Source organism: Eucyclogobius newberryi, unplaced genomic scaffold, assembly GCF_026437365.1.
Source record: "Eucyclogobius newberryi isolate DKJ021-1_F unplaced genomic scaffold, fEucNew1.0.hap1 SCAF_7, whole genome shotgun sequence".
NCBI lineage: Eukaryota > Metazoa > Chordata > Actinopteri > Gobiiformes > Gobiidae > Eucyclogobius > Eucyclogobius newberryi.
The window spans coordinates 6,610,271-6,628,472 of NW_027316389.1; the positions used below are offsets into that span (position 1 = coordinate 6,610,271).

Sequence of the window (18,202 nt, forward strand, 5' to 3'; positions counted from 1 at the left end):
GAGTGGCCTCCTGCCTGAGGGGAGTGCGGCCTCCTGCCTGAGGGGAGTAGCCTCCTGCCTGAGGGGAGTGGCCTCCTGCCTGAGGGGAGTGCGGCCTCCTGCCTGAGGGGAGCAGCCTCCTGCCTGAGGGGAGTGGCCTCCTGCCTGAGGGGAGTGCGGCCTCCTGCCTGAGGGGAGCAGCCTCCTGCCTGAGGGGAGTGGCCTCCTGCCTGAGGGGAGTGGCCTCCTGCCTGAGGGGAGTGGCCTCCTGCCTGAGGGGAGTGGCTTCCTGCCTGAGGGGAGTGGCCTACTGCCTGAGGGGAGTGGCCTCCTGCCTGAGGGGAGTGGCTTCCTGCCTGAGGGGAGTGGCCTCCTGCCTGAGGGGAGTGGCCTCTCAGGTGACACTTTCAGAGCCGTTAGAGGTTTGTCAAGACGAGAGATTATTTACTGTGTTGCCATGGACACGACAGTTATTTTAGATGGAATAACTTCATTTGCACAAATAAATCTTTTAACCTTAAACAATATTCATCTTCAAATACACACATAGTCATGCAGTACTACAAAGTATTTGGCTTAACATTTGATTAAACTAATGATTATTGGTCTGAACACCAGAGTCACTTCTTCACTGTGGTGAGGACCAGAGGAGCAGAGTTTAGACCATTATAGTTATAATAGGGATTTAAAAATGGAAACAGTTTCTCTTTGAAGCAGCAGCCGGTGAAGGAGTAGATGAGATCTGCAGAATCAGCATCATAAAAGGAGACCAGACCTTTGTCATAGTCCACAAACACACCAACCTTCTGAGGACGAGACTTCAGAGACAGAAGGACTGGAGGATCAGTACAAGCCTTATACTTATCTGTGTTCTCCTTATGTAGGCACCAGTATCCATATTTACTGTTCAGAGCCTTTATGTTCTTTCTTTCTACAGACTCTTTGGCCACTCCTAAAATCCAGGAAGTTTTGCTTTTGACTTGAACCTCAAAATAGAACTTGCCTGAAGAAAAACTCTGTTTTGTTAAAACATTGCGCCATAAAAATCTCTGAGGACTGTCTGTGAAGATTCTGTCATCCGTGTGATGAACCTGCTTCAAATCTCTGGACACAAACAGTTCAACATGTGCAGTGTCTGGATCCAGAGTGAGATCCACAGCAAACTGTTTGAATGTCTTCAGTTTGGCCTCAGACACCTTCTCACGTTCTTGAGTGAAAGTCTCCTTTAGTCTCTTCTCCAGCTCAGACAGAGCTCGGGCTGCAGTTCCCTCATACGACTCGGTCTCCAGTGTCTCACTGCTCCAGTCCTTCAGGCCTGTAGGGGGCGTCAGTTTAGTGCAGTGCTGGAGGAAGTGCAGGTGGTCTTCAGAGCGTTGGAGCTGCTCTGCCTCAGTGCTTCTCTGCTCCAGCTCACAGATCTCCTGCTGCAGCTGGAGGACCAGAGCTTCAGGCTGTTTCTGGCTCTGTCTCTGTCTCTCCTGGAGCTCTTGTATGAAGCGCTCTCGGCTCCTCTGAACAGACTCTATCAGAGCGGTGAAGGCCTGCAGCCCTGTGGCCCTCTCTGTGTCGACTGCTCTCTGACTGAGCTGCACTGAGCTCTGGACCTCCTGGATCTTCAGCCTCCTCTGCTCCACCATGTTCCTGCTCTGCTCCTGAGTCTGCTGCAGCGAGGCCTTTCTCCGGTGGAACTCTTGCTTCAGAGACACAAACTTATGAGACTGGTGCTCTAAAGCTGCTGCAGAAGAGCTCCAGAGGTTTGTGGTGTTGGGGACACATCCTCTCCTCTATGTTCTCCACAGGCTGGGTCAGCTGGTGGCTCCTCAGCCCGGGCACGCTCAGATGAGGCTGAAGGTGCGTCTCACAGTACGAGGACAGACAGACCAGACAGGACTTCAGAGCCTTCAGTTTGGGACTGGTGCAGTAATCACAGGACACTTCTCCAGGTCTGGACTCTGGTTCAGACCTACTTCCTGCTTCCTGTTTGAACTGAGAGACCATCTCTGAGACGAGCGTGTTCACTTTGGGCTCTGGTTTGATGTAGAACAGCTCATTACACAGAGGACACCTGCAGGGGGCGCTGGTGTCCCAGTGCTGGGAGAGGCAGCGTTTGCAGAAGTTGTGTCCACATGGAGTGGTCACTGGTTCAGTGAAGAGATCCAGACAGATGGAGCACAGGAACTGGTCCTCAGACCTCAGAGCCGCCATTCTGACCCTGAGGACAGAGACATATTGGGTGAAAAAGTGTCTTTGCGTCATATGAAGCTGATAAACCTGTAAAATCCTACAGTCACTGTCTCGGAGCAGCTCAGATCATGAACAGAACGTAATGATGAGGGTTTGTAGTAAAAAGAAGGATGAATCCAAGAGCTTGATGATGGAACTCTCCACCTGTTTGTAGTCGGTTTGAGCTGACAGAGAAGTGGGCGGGGCCACGATTCTGACCCTGGAAAAGCCAAAGTTAAACTAAACTCAACATGTTTTATGGACTGAACAGAACTTTTGGTGCTGCCTGTGATTTACTCATTCAGTCAATACAGCGACACAAATGCATAACTCAGTAAAGAGTCGTGAGGGAAAAACCCATAAGATTTATTTGAAACATCTAAACATTTCTAACACAATTCTATCTTGGTGATTGAAAACGTCACTTTAAAACTCCTGCATGTTGTTTCCAGTGTCAGTGTGAAACTGGCAAAGTGACGAGACCAGCAGAGCCTTAAAGTGACAGCACCTGATATAAGAGAAAGAGAAAGGAAAGCTGTACTTTCAAAAGACTGACAAAAGAAGTATCATATTCTATCCTTGCATTGATCAAGTGGAGATACTTTTTACACCTGCATACAATATTTGTGAGTGTAAAGACAGTAGCCTCCTCCATGTTCATGCATGTTTGAGAATGTCCTGACACTGAAGTCTTAACCTAAGACAAGAATCATTTCAGAACGTGTTTGTGGAGGTTTGAACTAAACAGAAAGCAGTTTGATTTAGTATTTCATGGTTTTACACTAAAGGGCAGCGTTTCTTTCTCTAACGCTCATACGCACTAATGGATCAGAGAAATGTAGAAGAACGACATCATCTAAATACTTGTGTGACTTTCTCGTGCTCATTCATGTTGTGTCCATGACGACGGCTGTACTCACCACAGTCACTGCACTCGTTAGGGTCCAGTCTTTTCTGAGCCGCTCGTGTGTCACCCTCTTGAGCTAAAACGTCGTCTGTGTTTGAGGAAGTGTGAGGATCTAATGTCAAAGGAATGCAGTGTTTCCGGGTCAGAACTGCTCAGAGCCTCGGCCGACACAGGGTGTGGTGCAGTGGAAAGATCAAAGTTTAAAAAGCCAGAGCAAAGCTAGGTTCAAACCCAAACTAATCAGAATCAGATTCAGAAAAGGTTTATTGTCATTGTCAATGAACAAAATTCACAAACATAAGAACTTTCTTTGGTGATTCAGTGCAACATAAAACAATGAACAATAATAAAACAACATATATAAAATCAAAAAGCTCATGCATTAAAGAAGTCAAAGCTCCAGGTTCAAAAAGAGATTTACAAAGAGAAGCTGAACATGTACAACCTCCTTTTATGTAGAACAAGGGAAAGATATTTCTCTGAAATTATTGGAAGCTGCAGTAACAACTGGTGTGTCCTGTTTGCCACAGTAACAGATGAACAAACCCTCCAGCTCAGCTGCCGTTAGAACTCATTTAAGATATTCCTTTATTGTCCCACATGGGGAAATTTCATTGGTGCAAGTGTAATGAGTTTGCATTATTCTTTAATGACAAAGTTCAGAGCATTAAAAATGCAATAAATCCCACAATGCAAAAAATTACCCTAAAACCACCGAGACACTTAGAGCTAACTCACTTTGCACCTGTAACTGACAAAACTGTCCATGAGATCATCACCAGTCTGAGTTCATCTACAGCTGCCTCCATGTGTTACCCACCAGATTTCTAAAGTCTGTGCTGAACAGTTTGTTAGCACCACTCACTCCCATAGTAAACATGTCGCTTCAATCTGGAACATTCCCAATGTCTTTGAAAACTGCGGTCATAAAGCCTCTCCTAAAGAAGAGCAGTCTTGATGCTGCAGTCCTGAGTCATTACAGATCCATCTCTAATCTACCATTTTGGGGCAAAGTCCTTGAAAAGGTTGTTTACAACAGTCACAGATTTCCTCTTAATAAACAACTCATTTGATGTTTTTCAGTCAAGTTTAGACCTCATCACAGCACTGAGACTGTTGTTGTCAAGGTGACAAATGACATCCGCCTGAACACTGACACGGGCAAAGCCTGAGTCTTAATTCTGTTAGATCTGAGTGCTGCTTTTGACACTGTCGATCATGGGATCCTCTTACAGAGACTAGAGGACTGGGTGGGCATCACCGGCCCCGCCCTAAACTGGTTAAGGTCCTACCTGGAAGACAGCAAGTACTTTTTTGAAATTGGTAACTGTGTCTCAGACCACATGACCCTGACCTGTGGAGTGCCCCAAGGGTCAGTCCTGGGTCCCCTTCTGTTCAACCTCTACATGCTGCCGTTAGATCAGCTGATACGCAGTGAAAATGTGTCCTATCACAATTATGCAGACGAGTCAGATCTATGTTTCACTATCGGCAGGTGACTATGGACCAGTAGATTCACTCTGTCACTGCATCCAACAGATCAGTTTGTGGATGCAAAACAACTTTCTCCAGCTGAACTCAGACAAGACTGAAATCATTGTCTTTGTCACAAAAACAAAGAGAAAGTGTTAGCGGTCACCTCCAGAGTCTCGCTCTAAAACCTACAAACCAAGTCAGAAATTTGGGGGTAATAATGGACTCAGACTTGAACTTTAACAGCCACGTCAAATCAATAACATCAGCAGATTTTTACCATCTAAAAAACATTGTCAAAATCAAAAATATAGTGTCTAAACCAGATTTGGAGAGACTTTGTCTCTGGTAGATTAGACTACTAAAACGGCCGCTCACTGGCCTCTCCAAACGAGCTGTAAAACAGCTGCAGTACATCCAGAACGCTGCTGCTCGGGTCCTGACTAGAACCAGGAAGTACCATCACATTAGTCCTGTTCTCAGGTCTCTGCACTGCCCCCTGTGGCCCAGAGAAGAGACTTTAAAGCAGCTCTGTTTGTGTACAAGTCTCTCCATGGCCTAGCACCAAAGTACATCTCAGACATGTTAGTGCCATATGAACCATCTCGGACTCTGAGGACCTCAGGGACCGGCCTCCTGCTGGTGCCAGAGTCAGGACTAAACATGGACCGGCCTCCTGCTGGTGCTAGAGTCAGGACTAAACATGGACCGGCCTCCTGCTGGTGCCAGAGTCAGGACTAAACATGGACCGGCCTCCTGCTGGTGCCAGAGTCAGGACTAAACATGGACCGGCCTCCTGCAGGTGCCAGAGTCAGGACTAAACATGGACCGGCCTCCTGCTGGTGCCAGAGTCAGGACTAAACATGGGCCGGCCTCCTGCTGGTGCCAGAGTCAGGACTAAACATGGACCGGCCTCCTGCTGGTGCCAGAGTCAGGACTAAACATGGACCGGCCTCCTGCTGGTGCCAGAGTCAGGACTAAACATGGACCGGCCTCCTGCTGGTGCCAGAGTCAGGACTAAACATGGGCCGGCCTCCTGCTGGTGCCAGAGTCAGGACTAAACATGGACCGGCCTCCTGCTGGTGCCAGAGTCAGGACTAAACATGGGCCGACCTCCTGCTGGTGCGAGAGTCAGGACTAAACATGGACCGGCCTCCTGCTGGTGCCAGAGTCAGGACTAAACATGGACCGGCCTCCTGCTGGTGCCAGAGTCAGGACTAAAGATGGACCGGCCTCCTGCTGGTGCCAGAGTCAGGACTAAACATGGACCGGCCTCCTGCTGGTGCCAGAGTCAGGACTAAACATGGACCGGCCTCCTGCTGGTGCCAGAGTCAGGACTAAACATGGACCGGCCTCCTGCTGGTGCCAGAGTCAGGACTAAAGATGGACCGGCCTCCTGCTGGTGCCAGAGTCAGGACTAAACATGGACCGGCCTCCTGCTGGTGCCAGAGTCAGGACTAAACATGGACCGGCCTCCTGCTGGTGCCAGAGTCAGGACTAAACATGGACCGGCCTCCTGCTGGTGCCAGAGTCAGGACTAAACATGGACCGGCCTCCTGCTGGTGCCAGAGTCAGGACTAAACATGGACCGGCCTCCTGCTGGTGCCAGAGTCAGGACTAAACATGGACCGGCCTCCTGCTGGTGCCAGAGTCAGGACTAAACATGGACCGGCCTCCTGCTGGTGCCCAGAGTCAGGACTAAACATGGACCGGCCTCCTGCTGGTGCCAGAGTCAGGACTAAACATGGACCGGCCTCCTGCTGGTGCCAGAGTCAGGACTAAACATGGACCAGCCTCCTGCTGGTGCCAGAGTCAGGACTAAACATGGACCGGCCTCCTGCTGGTGCCAGAGTCAGGACTAAACATGGACCGGCCTCCTGCTGGTGCCAGAGTCAGGACTAAACATGGACCAGCCTCCTGCTGGTGCCAGAGTCAGGACTAAACATGGACCGGCCTCCTGCTGGTGCCAGAGTCAGGACTAAACATGGACCGGCCTCCTGCTGGTGCCAGAGTCAGGACTAAACATTTGGGAATAAGACACAAAAAATGACAAATGTAGAAAGAAAAACAAAGAGTTTATTTCAACCAAACTCTTAATTTGTCCAGTTGACGCTTGAACAAATGCAACAGGCTGAACAAAGACACATATTTTTGAACAAATATCATGTAATTTCCACAGAACAAACACAAATTTTACAGACTTTAGTCATATTTACTAAATGTTTGAACGGTCCACTGTGCAAATGTAATAAAGGAACATATAAAAGATAGAATTAAGTCTCTCTAGAGCACAAATACAAACTAAAACTATTGAGCCACATCACAACTAAACGTACAGTTTAGTCTAATTATACAGCAATAATGACTCTGTCAGAGATTATTTATTAAAGGTCAGATTTAAGTCATGTTTTATTACAACATTTGGCCTCGTTTTAATCTCGATTTGTAATTTGACACAAATTGACTGTAAAAAAAAAACACTGAATGTTTTTATTTAACTTATTTAACTGAACTTTCTGTGTAAAAAAAGGGAAAAAAGAAAGTTTATACATTTCATTTCAAGTCTAAATCGGACTCATTCAAACTCGAGGAAGTTTTAACCCAAAAAGAAAACTTGTAAAAATGTAAAGATACAGCAGTTTGTCACATGGACCACTAGAAAACTTCAAGTTCATAGGATTTACAATTTATTTTAAAAAAAATATGATTAGATTTATTTTTGGCTTGGTCCAGGCCATAAAAGAGCTAATTATAATAAAATGTATGAATGAGCTTCAGATGCAAGAAAGATGTAGATTTATTTAGAAAGTCCTCAATTTTGAGCTCCTTTAAAATCGTTTAAGTCCTTTTTAAAACTCTTCTCAGTATTTTTTTAATTGTGCGTCAGTTTTATATTGATTTAGTCCAGGTTTAAACCTGGTTTAGACCTGGTTTGGACCTGGTTTGGACCTGTTTTAGACCTTGTTTGGATCTGGTTTAGACCTGGTTTAGACCTGGTTTGGACCTTGTTTGGACCTTGTTTGGACCTGGTTTAGACCTGGTTCAGTCCTGGTTTAGACCTGGTTCAGTCCTGGTTTAGACCTGGTTCGGACCTGGTTTAGACCTGGTTTAGACCTTGTTTAGACCTGGTTCAGTCCTGGTTTAGACCTGGTTCAGACCTGGTTTAGACCTGGTTTAGACCTAGTTTGGGCCTGGTTTGGACCTGGTTTGGACCTGGTTTGGACCTGGTTTAGACCTTGTTTGGATCTGGTTTAGACCTGGTTTAGACCTGGTTTGGATCTGGGTTGGACCTTGTTTGGATCTGGTTTGGACCTGGTTTGGACCTGGTTTAAACCTGGTTTGGACCTGGTTTGGACCTGTTTTAGACCTTGTTTAGATCTGGTTTAGACCTGGTTTGGATCTGGTTTAGACCTTGTTTGGATCTGGTTTGGACCTGGTTTGGACCTGGTTTAAACCTGGTTTGGACCTGGTTTGGACCCGGTTTAGACCTGGTTTGGACCTGGTTTGGACCTGGTTTGGACCTGGTTTGGACCTTGTTTGGACCTTGTTTGGACCTTGTTTGGACCTGGTTTTGACCTGGTTTAGATCTGGTTTGGACCTGGTTTGGATCTGGTTTGGACCTGGTTTGGACCTGGTTTGGACCTGGTTTGGACCTGGTTTGGACCTTGTTTGGACCTTGTTTGGACCTGGTTTTGACCTGGTTTAGACCTGGGTTAGACCTGGGTTAGACCTTGTTTAGACCTGGTTCAGTCCTGGTTTAGACCTGGTTCGGACCTGGTTTAGACCTGGTTTAGACCTTGTTTAGACCTGGTTCAGTCCTGGTTTAGACCTGGTTCAGACCTGGTTTAGACCTGGTTTAGACCTAGTTTGGGCCTGGTTTGGACCTGGTTTGGACCTGGTTTGGACCTGGTTTAGACCTTGTTTGGATCTGGTTTAGACCTGGTTTAGACCTGGTTTGGATCTGGGTTGGACCTTGTTTGGATCTGGTTTGGACCTGGTTTGGACCTGGTTTAAACCTGGTTTGGACCTGGTTTGGACCTGGTTTAAACCTGGTTTGGATCTGGTTTGGACCTGGTTTGGACCTGGTTTGGACCTGGTTTGGACCTGGTTTGGATCTGGTTTAGACCTGGTTTGGACCTTGTTTGGACCTGGTTTGGACCTGGTTTGGACCTGGTTTGGACCTGGTTTAGACCTTGTTTGGATCTGGTTTAGACCTGGTTTAGACCTGGTTTGGATCTGGGTTGGACCTTGTTTGGATCTGGTTTGGACCTGGTTTGGACCTGGTTTAAACCTGGTTTGGACCTGGTTTGGACCTGGTTTAAACCTGGTTTGGATCTGGTTTGGACCTGGTTTGGACCTGGTTTGGACCTGGTTTGGACCTGGTTTGGATCTGGTTTAGACCTGGTTTGGACCTTGTTTGGACCTGGTTTGGACCTGGTTTAGACCTGGGTTAGACCTTGTTTAGACCTGGTTCAGTCCTGGTTTAGACCTGGTTCGGACCTGGTTTAGACCTGGTTTGGACCTGGTTTAGACCTGGTTTAGACCTTGTTTGGATCTGGTTTAGACCTGGTTTAGACCTGGTTTGGATCTGGGTTAGACCTTGTTTGGACCTGGTTTTGACCTGGTTTAGACCTGGGTTAGACCTGGGTTAGACCTTGTTTAGACCTGGTTCAGTCCTGGTTTAGACCTGGTTCGGACCTGGTTTAGACCTGGTTTAGACCTTGTTTAGACCTGGTTCAGTCCTGGTTTAGACCTGGTTCAGACCTGGTTTAGACCTGGTTTAGACCTAGTTTGGGCCTGGTTTGGACCTGGTTTGGACCTGGTTTGGACCTGGTTTAGACCTTGTTTGGATCTGGTTTAGACCTGGTTTAGACCTGGTTTGGATCTGGGTTGGACCTTGTTTGGATCTGGTTTGGACCTGGTTTGGACCTGGTTTAAACCTGGTTTGGACCTGGTTTGGACCTGGTTTAAACCTGGTTTGGATCTGGTTTGGACCTGGTTTGGACCTGGTTTGGACCTGGTTTGGACCTGGTTTGGATCTGGTTTAGACCTGGTTTGGACCTTGTTTGGACCTGGTTTGGACCTGGTTTGGACCTGGTTTGGACCTGGTTTAGACCTTGTTTGGATCTGGTTTAGACCTGGTTTAGACCTGGTTTGGATCTGGGTTGGACCTTGTTTGGATCTGGTTTGGACCTGGTTTGGACCTGGTTTAAACCTGGTTTGGACCTGGTTTGGACCTGGTTTAAACCTGGTTTGGATCTGGTTTGGACCTGGTTTGGACCTGGTTTGGACCTGGTTTGGACCTGGTTTGGATCTGGTTTAGACCTGGTTTGGACCTTGTTTGGACCTGGTTTGGACCTGGTTTAGACCTGGTTTGGACCTGGTTTAGACCTGGTTTAGACCTTGTTTGGATCTGGTTTGGACCTGGTTTGGACCTGGTTTAGACCTGGTTTAGACCTGGTTTAGACCTGGTTTGGACCTGGTTTGGACCTGGTTTGGACCTGGATTAGACCTGGTTTAGACCTGGTTTTGACCTGGTTTAGACCTGGTTTGGACCTGGTTTGGACCTGGTTTAGACCTGGTTTAGACCTAGTTTGGATCTGGTTTGGACCTGGTTTGGACCTGGTTTAGACCTGGTTTAGACCTGGTTTAGACCTGGTTTGGACCTGGTTTGGACCTGGTTTAGACCTGGTTTAGACCTGGTTTAGACCTGGTTTGGACCTGGTTTGGACCTGGTTTGGATCTTGTTTGGACCTGGTTTGGACCTGGTTTAGACCTGGTTTAGACCTGGTTTAGACCTGGTTTAGACCTGGTTTGGACCTGGTTTAGACCTGGTTTAGACCTGGTTTGGACCTGGTTTGGACCTGGTTTGGACCTTGTTTAGACCTGGTTCAGTCCTGGTTTAGACCTGGTTTAGACCTGGTTTAGACCTGGTTTGGACCTGGTTTAGAACTGGTTTGGACCTGGTTTGGACCTGGTTTAGACCTGGTTTGGACCTGGTTTGGACCTGGTTTGGACCTTGTTTAGACCTGGTTCAGTCCTGGTTTAGACCTGGTTTAGACCTGGTTTAGACCTGGTTTAGACCTGGTTTAGACCTGGTTTAGACCTGGGTTAGACCTTGTTTAGACCTGGTTCAGTCCTGGTTTAGACCTGGTTTGGACCTGGTTTAGACCTGGTTTAGACCTGGTTTAGACCTGGTTTGGACCTGGTTTGGACCTGGTTTGGACCTGGATTAGACCTGGTTTAGACCTGGTTTTGACCTGGTTTAGACCTGGTTTAGACCTGGTTTAGACCTGGTTTGGATCTGGTTTGGACCTTGTTTAGACCTGGTTCAGTCCTGGTTTAGACCTGGTTTAGACCTGGTTTAGACCTGGTTTGGACCTGGTTTAGAACTGGTTTGGACCTGGTTTGGACCTGGTTTAGACCTGGTTTGGACCTGGTTTGGACCTGGTTTGGACCTTGTTTAGACCTGGTTCAGTCCTGGTTTAGACCTGGTTTAGACCTGGTTTAGACCTGGTTTAGACCTGGTTTGGACCTGGTTTAGACCTGGTTTAGACCTGGTTAAGTCCTGGTTTAGACCTGGTTTGGACCTGGTTTGGACCTGGTTTGGACCTTGTTTAGACCTGGTTCAGTCCTGGTTTAGACCTGGTTTAGACCTGGTTTGGACCTGGTTTACACCTGGTTTGGACCTGGTTTGGACCTGGTTTGGACCTTGTTTAGACCTGGTTCAGTCCTGGTTTAGACCTGGTTTAGACCTGGTTTGGACCTGGTTTGGACCTGGTTTGGACCTGGTTTAGACCTGGTTTAGACCTGGTTTAGACCTGGTTTAGACCTGGTTTAGACCTGGTTTGGACCTGGTTTGGACCTGGTTTGGATCTTGTTTGGACCTGGTTTGGACCTGGTTTAGACATGGTTTAGACCTGGTTTAGACCTGGTTTGGACCTGGTTTGGACCTGGTTTGGACCTGGTTTAGATCTGGTTTGGACCTGGTTTAGATCTGGTTTGGACCTGGTTTAGACCTGGTTTTGACCTGGTTTAGACCTGGGTTAGACCTTGTTTAGACCTGGTTCAGTCCTGGTTTAGACCTGGTTTAGACCTGGTTTAGATCTGGTTTGGACCTGGTTTAGATCTGGTTTGGACCTGGTTTAGACCTGGTTTTGACCTGGTTTAGACCTGGGTTAGACCTTGTTTAGACCTGGTTCAGTCCTGGTTTAGACCTGGTTTGGACCTGGTTTAGACCTGGTTTGGACCTGGTTTAGATCTGGTTTGCACCTGGTTTGGACCTGGTTTGGACCTGGTTTGGACCTGGTTTGGATCTGGTTTGGACCTGGTTCAGACCTGGTTTAGACCTGGTTTGGACCTTGTTTGGACCTGGTTTGGACCTGGTTTAGACCTGGTTTAGACCTGGGTTAGACCTTGTTTAGACCTGGTTCAGTCCTGGTTTAGACCTGGTTCGGACCTGGTTTAGACCTGGTTTAGACCTGGTTTAGACCTGGTTTAGACCTGGTTTAGACCTGGTTTAGACCTTGTTTGGATCTGGTTTAGACCTGGTTTAGACCTGGTTTGGATCTGGGTTAGACCTGGTTTGGATCTGGTTTGGACCTGGTTTAAACCTGGTTTGGATCTGGTTTAAACCTGGTTTGGATCTGGGGTGGACCTGGTTTGGACCTGGTTTAGACCTGGTTTATACCTGGTTTGGACCTGGTTTGGACCTGGTTTGGACCTGGTTTAGACCTGGTTTAGACCTGGGTTAGACCTTGTTTAGACCTGGTTCAGTCCTGGTTTAGACCTGGTTTGGACCTGGTTTAGACCTGGTTTAGACCTGGTTTAGACCTGGTTTGGACCTGGTTTGGACCTGGTTTGGACCTGGATTAGACCTGGTTTAGACCTGGTTTAGACCTGGTTTTGACCTGGTTTAGACCTGGTTTAGACCTGGTTTAGACCTGGTTTGGACCTGGTTTAGACCTGGTTTGGACCTGGTTTGGACCTGGTTTGGACCTTGTTTAGACCTGGTTCAGTCCTGGTTTAGACCTGGTTTAGACCTGGTTTAGACCTGGTTTGGACCTGGTTTAGAACTGGTTTGGACCTGGTTTGGACCTGGTTTAGACCTGGTTTGGACCTGGTTTGGACCTGGTTTGGACCTTGTTTAGACCTGGTTCAGTCCTGGTTTAGACCTGGTTTAGACCTGGTTTGGACCTGGTTTACACCTGGTTTGGACCTGGTTTGGACCTGGTTTGGACCTTGTTTAGACCTGGTTCAGTCCTGGTTTAGACCTGGTTTAGACCTGGTTTGATCCTGGTTTAGACCTGGTTTAGACCAGGTTTAGACCTGGTTTGGACCTGGTTTAGACCTGGTTTAGACCTGGTTTAGACCTAGTTTGGATCTTGTTTAGACCTGGTTTGGACCTGGTTTGGACCTGGTTTGGACCTGGTTTGGACCTGGTTTAGACCTGGTTTAGACCTGGTTTGGACCTGGTTTGGACCTGGTTTGGATCTTGTTTGGACCTGGTTTGGACCTGGTTTAGACATGGTTTAGACCTGGTTTAGACCTGGTTTGGACCTTGTTTAGACCTGGTTTGGACCTGGTTTAGGCCTGGTTTAGACCTGGGTTAGACCTTGTTTAGACCTGGTTCAGTCCTGGTTTAGACCTGGTTTGGACCTGGTTTAGACCTGGTTTAGACCTGGTTTAGACCTGGTTTAGACCTGGTTTGGACCTGGTTTGGACCTGGTTTGGACCTGGTTTAGACCTGGTTTAGACCTGGTTTGGACCTGGTTTAGACCTGGTTTTGACCTGGTTTAGACCTGGGTTAGACCTTGTTTAGACCTGGTTTAGACCTGGTTTGGACCTGGTTTAGACCTGGTTTAGACCTGGTTTGGACCTGGTTTAGACCTGGCTTGGACCTGGTTTAGACCTGGTTTAGACCTGGTTCAGTCCTTGTTTAGACCTGGTTTAGACCTGGTTTGGACCTGGTTTAGACCTGGTTTAGACCTGGTTTAGACCTGGTTTAGACCTGGTTTGGACCTGGTTTGGACCTGGTTTAGACCTGGTTTAGACCTGGTTTAGACCTGGTTTGGACCTGGTTTAGACCTGGTTTAGACCTGGTTTAGACCTGGTTTAGACCTGGTTTAGACCTGGTTTGGACCTGGTTTGGACCTGGTTTAGACCTGGTTTAGACCTGGTTTAGACCTGGTTTGGACCTGGTTTAGACCTGGTTTGGACCTGGTTTAGACCTGGTTTAGACCTGGTTTAGGTTTAGACCTGGTTTAGACCTTTGGTCAGGACACTAAAGATAAACATGTTGGATATAAAAATAATCATAAAAGAGTTTAAAGAACGTGTTTCAAATCCAACAGTTCCATTATTTTAGCTGCAGCGTGACAGTTTTTCTGAAGAAAATTTAAATATATTTCCATTTACTGGGGAAATAATTCAGTCGGGAGTCAGTCCAGGACTCTGTAGATTTCAGCAAAAGTCCATCTGAATTTAAAGCAACATTTGTCTGCATTAATATTTAAAAGTAAATTAATAAAGTTTTGAGATGTTTAATTTCACTTTAAATCAAATCAAGGTTGAAACATGAATAAAAGGCTTCTAGATAGAGACAATTCATGATTTAAGTCCAATTTGGATGAAAACTAGACTTTTTAAATTGATTTGAGACATTTTAATTAAATAATGCCACTGTCTTTTTCATAAAAAGCTCTTTCCGTGTGTTTTAGAGCTCGTTTAGTCCAGAGAACGACTGCGATTGTCAAATGATTATTTTAATAGTCGACGAGTCACAATGGCAATTTAGAGTAAACAACAAACTGAAACAAACGATTTAAATAGTTCATGTAGTTTAAATCACAATTGAAGCATTTCACTGTTACAAGTAAAAATGCTTTGAACTCTTTAAGGCAAAGAAACTGTAAAAACTGGATTCACCAGGTGTTTTTTTTATTACCGAGGCACAAAATCACCTGAATATTTGAGGCATGGAAATGAAATCGCACACGTTTAAAGCAGAAAAACGTGAACGGCGTTTGGACCCGACTCGGCTCTTTCACGCCGCGATCACGTGAGCTCCGTCTGTTTGGTCTGAGGCAGGAGCAACGCGGCGAATCCTCCGCTCAGCAGCAGCACCGACACCAAGAGCACCGGCACCGCACAGTTTGTGTCCACCAGGCGCCCGAACACCACGTTACCCATGATCGCTGCCACCCGAGCCACGCCCGTGAAGAAGCCCAGAGCGGTCGACCTGGAGGAGCGAAATATACACCTTATTATGTGTTAGAGCTCTTTAAGTGTAACCTGAGGTGTGTTAGAGCTCTTTAAGTGTAACCTGAGGTGTGTTAGAGCTCTTTAAGTGTAACCTGAGGTGTGTTAGAGCTCTTTAAGTGTAACCTGAGGTGTGTTAGAGCTCTTTAAGTGTAACCTGAGGTGTGTTAGAGCTCTTTGTTTACCTGAGGTGTGTTAGAGCTCTTTAAGTGTAACCTGAGGTGTGTTAGAGCTCTTTGTTTACCTGAGGTGTGTTAGAGCTCTTTGTTTACCTGAGGTGTGTTAGAGCTCTTTAAGTGTAACCTGAGGTGTGTTAGAGCTCTTTAAGTGTAACCTGAGGTGTGTTAGAGCTCTTTAAGTGTCACCTGAGGTGTGTTAGAGCTCTTTAAGTGTAACCTGAGGTGTGTTAGAGCTCTTTGTTTACCTGAGGTGTGTTAGAGCTCTTTGTTTACCTGAGGTGTGTTAGAGCTCTTTAAGTGTAACCTGAGGTGTGTTAGAGCTCTTTAAGTGTAACCTGAGGTGTGTTAGAGCTCTTTAAGTGTAACCTGAGGTGTGTTAGAGCTATTTAAGTGTTACCTGAGGTGTGTTAGAGCTCTTTAAGTGTAACCTGAGGTGTGTTAGAGCTCTTTAAGTGTAACCTGAGGTGTGTTGGAGCTATTTAAGTGTTACCTGAGGTGTGTTAGAGCTCTTTAAGTGTAACCTGAGGTGTGTTAGAGCTCTTTAAGTGTAACCTGAGGTGTGTTAGAGCTCTTTAAGTGTTACCTGAGGTGTGTTAGAGCTCTTTAAGTGTAACCTAAGGTGTGTTAGAGCTCTTTGTTTACCTGAGGTGTGTTAGAGCTCTTTAAGTATTACCTGAGGTGTGTTAGAGCTCTTTGTTTACCTGAGGTGTGTTAGAGCTCTTTGTTTACCTGAGGTGTGTTAGAGCTCTTTAAGTGTTACCTGAGGTGTGTTAGAGCTCTTAGTTTACCTGAGGTGTGTTAGAACTCTTTGTTTACCTGAGGTGTGTTAGAACTCTTTGTTTACCTGAGGTGTGTTAGAACTCTTTGTTTACCTGAGGTGTGTTAGAGCTCTTTAAGTGTTACCTGAGGTGTGTTAGAGCTCTTTGTTTACCTGAGGTGTGTTAGAGCTCTTTAGGTGTTACCTGAGGTGTGTTAGAGCTCTTTGTTTACCTGAAGTGTGTTAGAGCTCTTTGTTTACCTGAGGTGTGTTAGAGCTCTTAGTTTACCTGAGGTGTGTTAGAGCTCTTTGTTTACCTGAGGTGTGTTAGAGCTCTTTGTTTACCTGAGGTGTGTTAGAGCTCTTTGTTTACCTGAGGTGTGTTAGAACTCTTTGTTTACCTGAGGTGTGTTAGAGCTATTTAAGTGTAACCCGAGATGTGTTAGAGCTCTTTGTTTACCTTAGGTGTGTGAGAGTTCTTTGTTTACCTGAAGTGTGTTAGAGCTCTTTGTTTACCTGAAGTGTGTTAGAGCTTTTTGTTTACCTGAAGTGTGTTAGAGCTTTTTGTTTACCTGAGGTGTGTTAGAGCACTTTGTTTACCTGAAGTGTGTTAGAGCTTTTTGTTTACCTGAGGTGTGTTAGAGCTCTTTGTTTACCTGAAGTGTGTGAGAGCTCTTTGTTTACCTGAAGTGTGTTGTGTGTTAGAGCTCTTTGTTTACCTGAGGTGTGTTAGAGCTCTTTGTTTACCTGAGGTTTGTTAGAGCTCTTTGTTTACCTGAGGTGTGTGAGAGCTCTTTGTTTACCTGAGGTGTGTTAGAGCTCTTTGTTTACCTGAGGTGTGTTAGAGCTCTTTGTTTACCTGAGGTGTGTTAGAGCTCTTTGTTTACCTGAGGTGTGTTAGAGCTCTTTGTTTACCTGAGGTGTGTTAGAGCTCTTTGTTTACCTGAGGTGTGTTAGAGCTCTTTGTTTACCTGAGGTGTGTGGGATAGAGCTCTGTTCCCATGACGTCCAGAGCGTTCCAGGCGATGACAGAGACTCCACTGAAGACACACGAGAGCAGAAGAGTGTGGCCTTTGGTCTTCACCAGGTAAATGAGGAACACACTGATGCTGGACAACACCAGGCTGAAGGCTGAAGGTGCAAGAAGAACCACAAAGAACCACAAAGAACCAGCGAGAACCACAAAGAACAGTTCTATCAACACCAGACCATGCAGGTGAAAAAGTTCTATCAACACCAGGCCATGCAGGTGAACAGTTCTATTATGATCAGACTCTGCAGGGGGAAAGTTCTATCAACACCAGCCCCCGCAGGTGAACAGTTCTATCTAGACCAGACCCTGCAGGTGAACAGTTCTATCTAGACCAGACCTTGCAGGTGAACAGTTCTATTAAGACCAGGCCCTGCAGGTTAACAGTTCTATCAAGACCGGACCCTGCAGGTGTTGGCGGGTCACTTTGTTGTAACGTTAAAACATGACTGGACTTGTGTTCAGCTTCAGTCACGCTCCTGTTTGCGAGCTCGTCTTCTCCGCTTCTTCTCTGAGCCTCGCAAAAAACACTCAGTTTCAAATTTCCCAGACTTGTGACGTCATAGGTAAAGATCTGGAGGTCTTTTGTGCTGTTTTTAAGTCCACAAATCATCTCCAGACTTGCTATGAGCATTTCTGGCTCGAATCACCTTCATTACAACTGTGTGCTTGCATTAGCATGTCGGGGCAAGCTAGCTTTTGTTTATTTCCCTCTGCTGCCAGTAGATGGAGCGCCTGACTCAGCTTTTCAATAGATTCAGTGTTTTAAGCTCTGAAATGGCCAAAGCAAAGGAACAAGAGCCGGTTTAAAGACCAAGAACAAATGATGAATAAGGTGTGGTTTGAAGGTAGCGTGAGAGCAGCCCGAGCTCTGTCTGTGGCAAAGACAAACTACAATCACAACTGAGATTCCAGCGCCTTAAACAACCTGCACAAAGGTCTCAACAAAACAGTCATTTTGGTCAATAAGACGAGCAGATGAACCCACATCTCCTCCTGAGACGCTCCTTCTCTGTGAGGAAAAGCTACAAAACCCAGTGGGAAAACGCAGAAACCTGGAGGACAAGCAGAGTGAAGAGAGCTTTCCTCCCACAGACTTCACATGTGACAGAGACCGTTTCATCAAACTCTTTCTCTTTGTGAACTCGGCTCTTCAAACGGCCAAGGTTTTAGATCAGATGAATGGAATTTAAACTTTATTTGCCGACGTGATTATAATGGTCAGTTTTGTTGGTTTATTACAGTAATACATAATAATAGTAAGTATACAACATGCACATGGGCCTGTGTTTTTCACCACAGACATCTTACTTTAGTCATTCATCGTTCAATTCATGAAGATTAGTTTCTTTGGCCCAAAAAGAACCAAAACTCTAATATTAGAATACAAACAA

At 46.3% G+C, this 18,202-nt stretch overlaps 1 pseudogene; it reads right to left on the bottom strand.

The window, feature by feature from the left end:
- Positions 1 to 267: 267 nt before the first annotated feature.
- LOC140348995 (E3 ubiquitin-protein ligase TRIM21-like) lies at positions 268 to 2,190 on the bottom strand (annotated as a pseudogene).
- Positions 2,191 to 18,202: the final 16,012 nt, after the last annotated feature.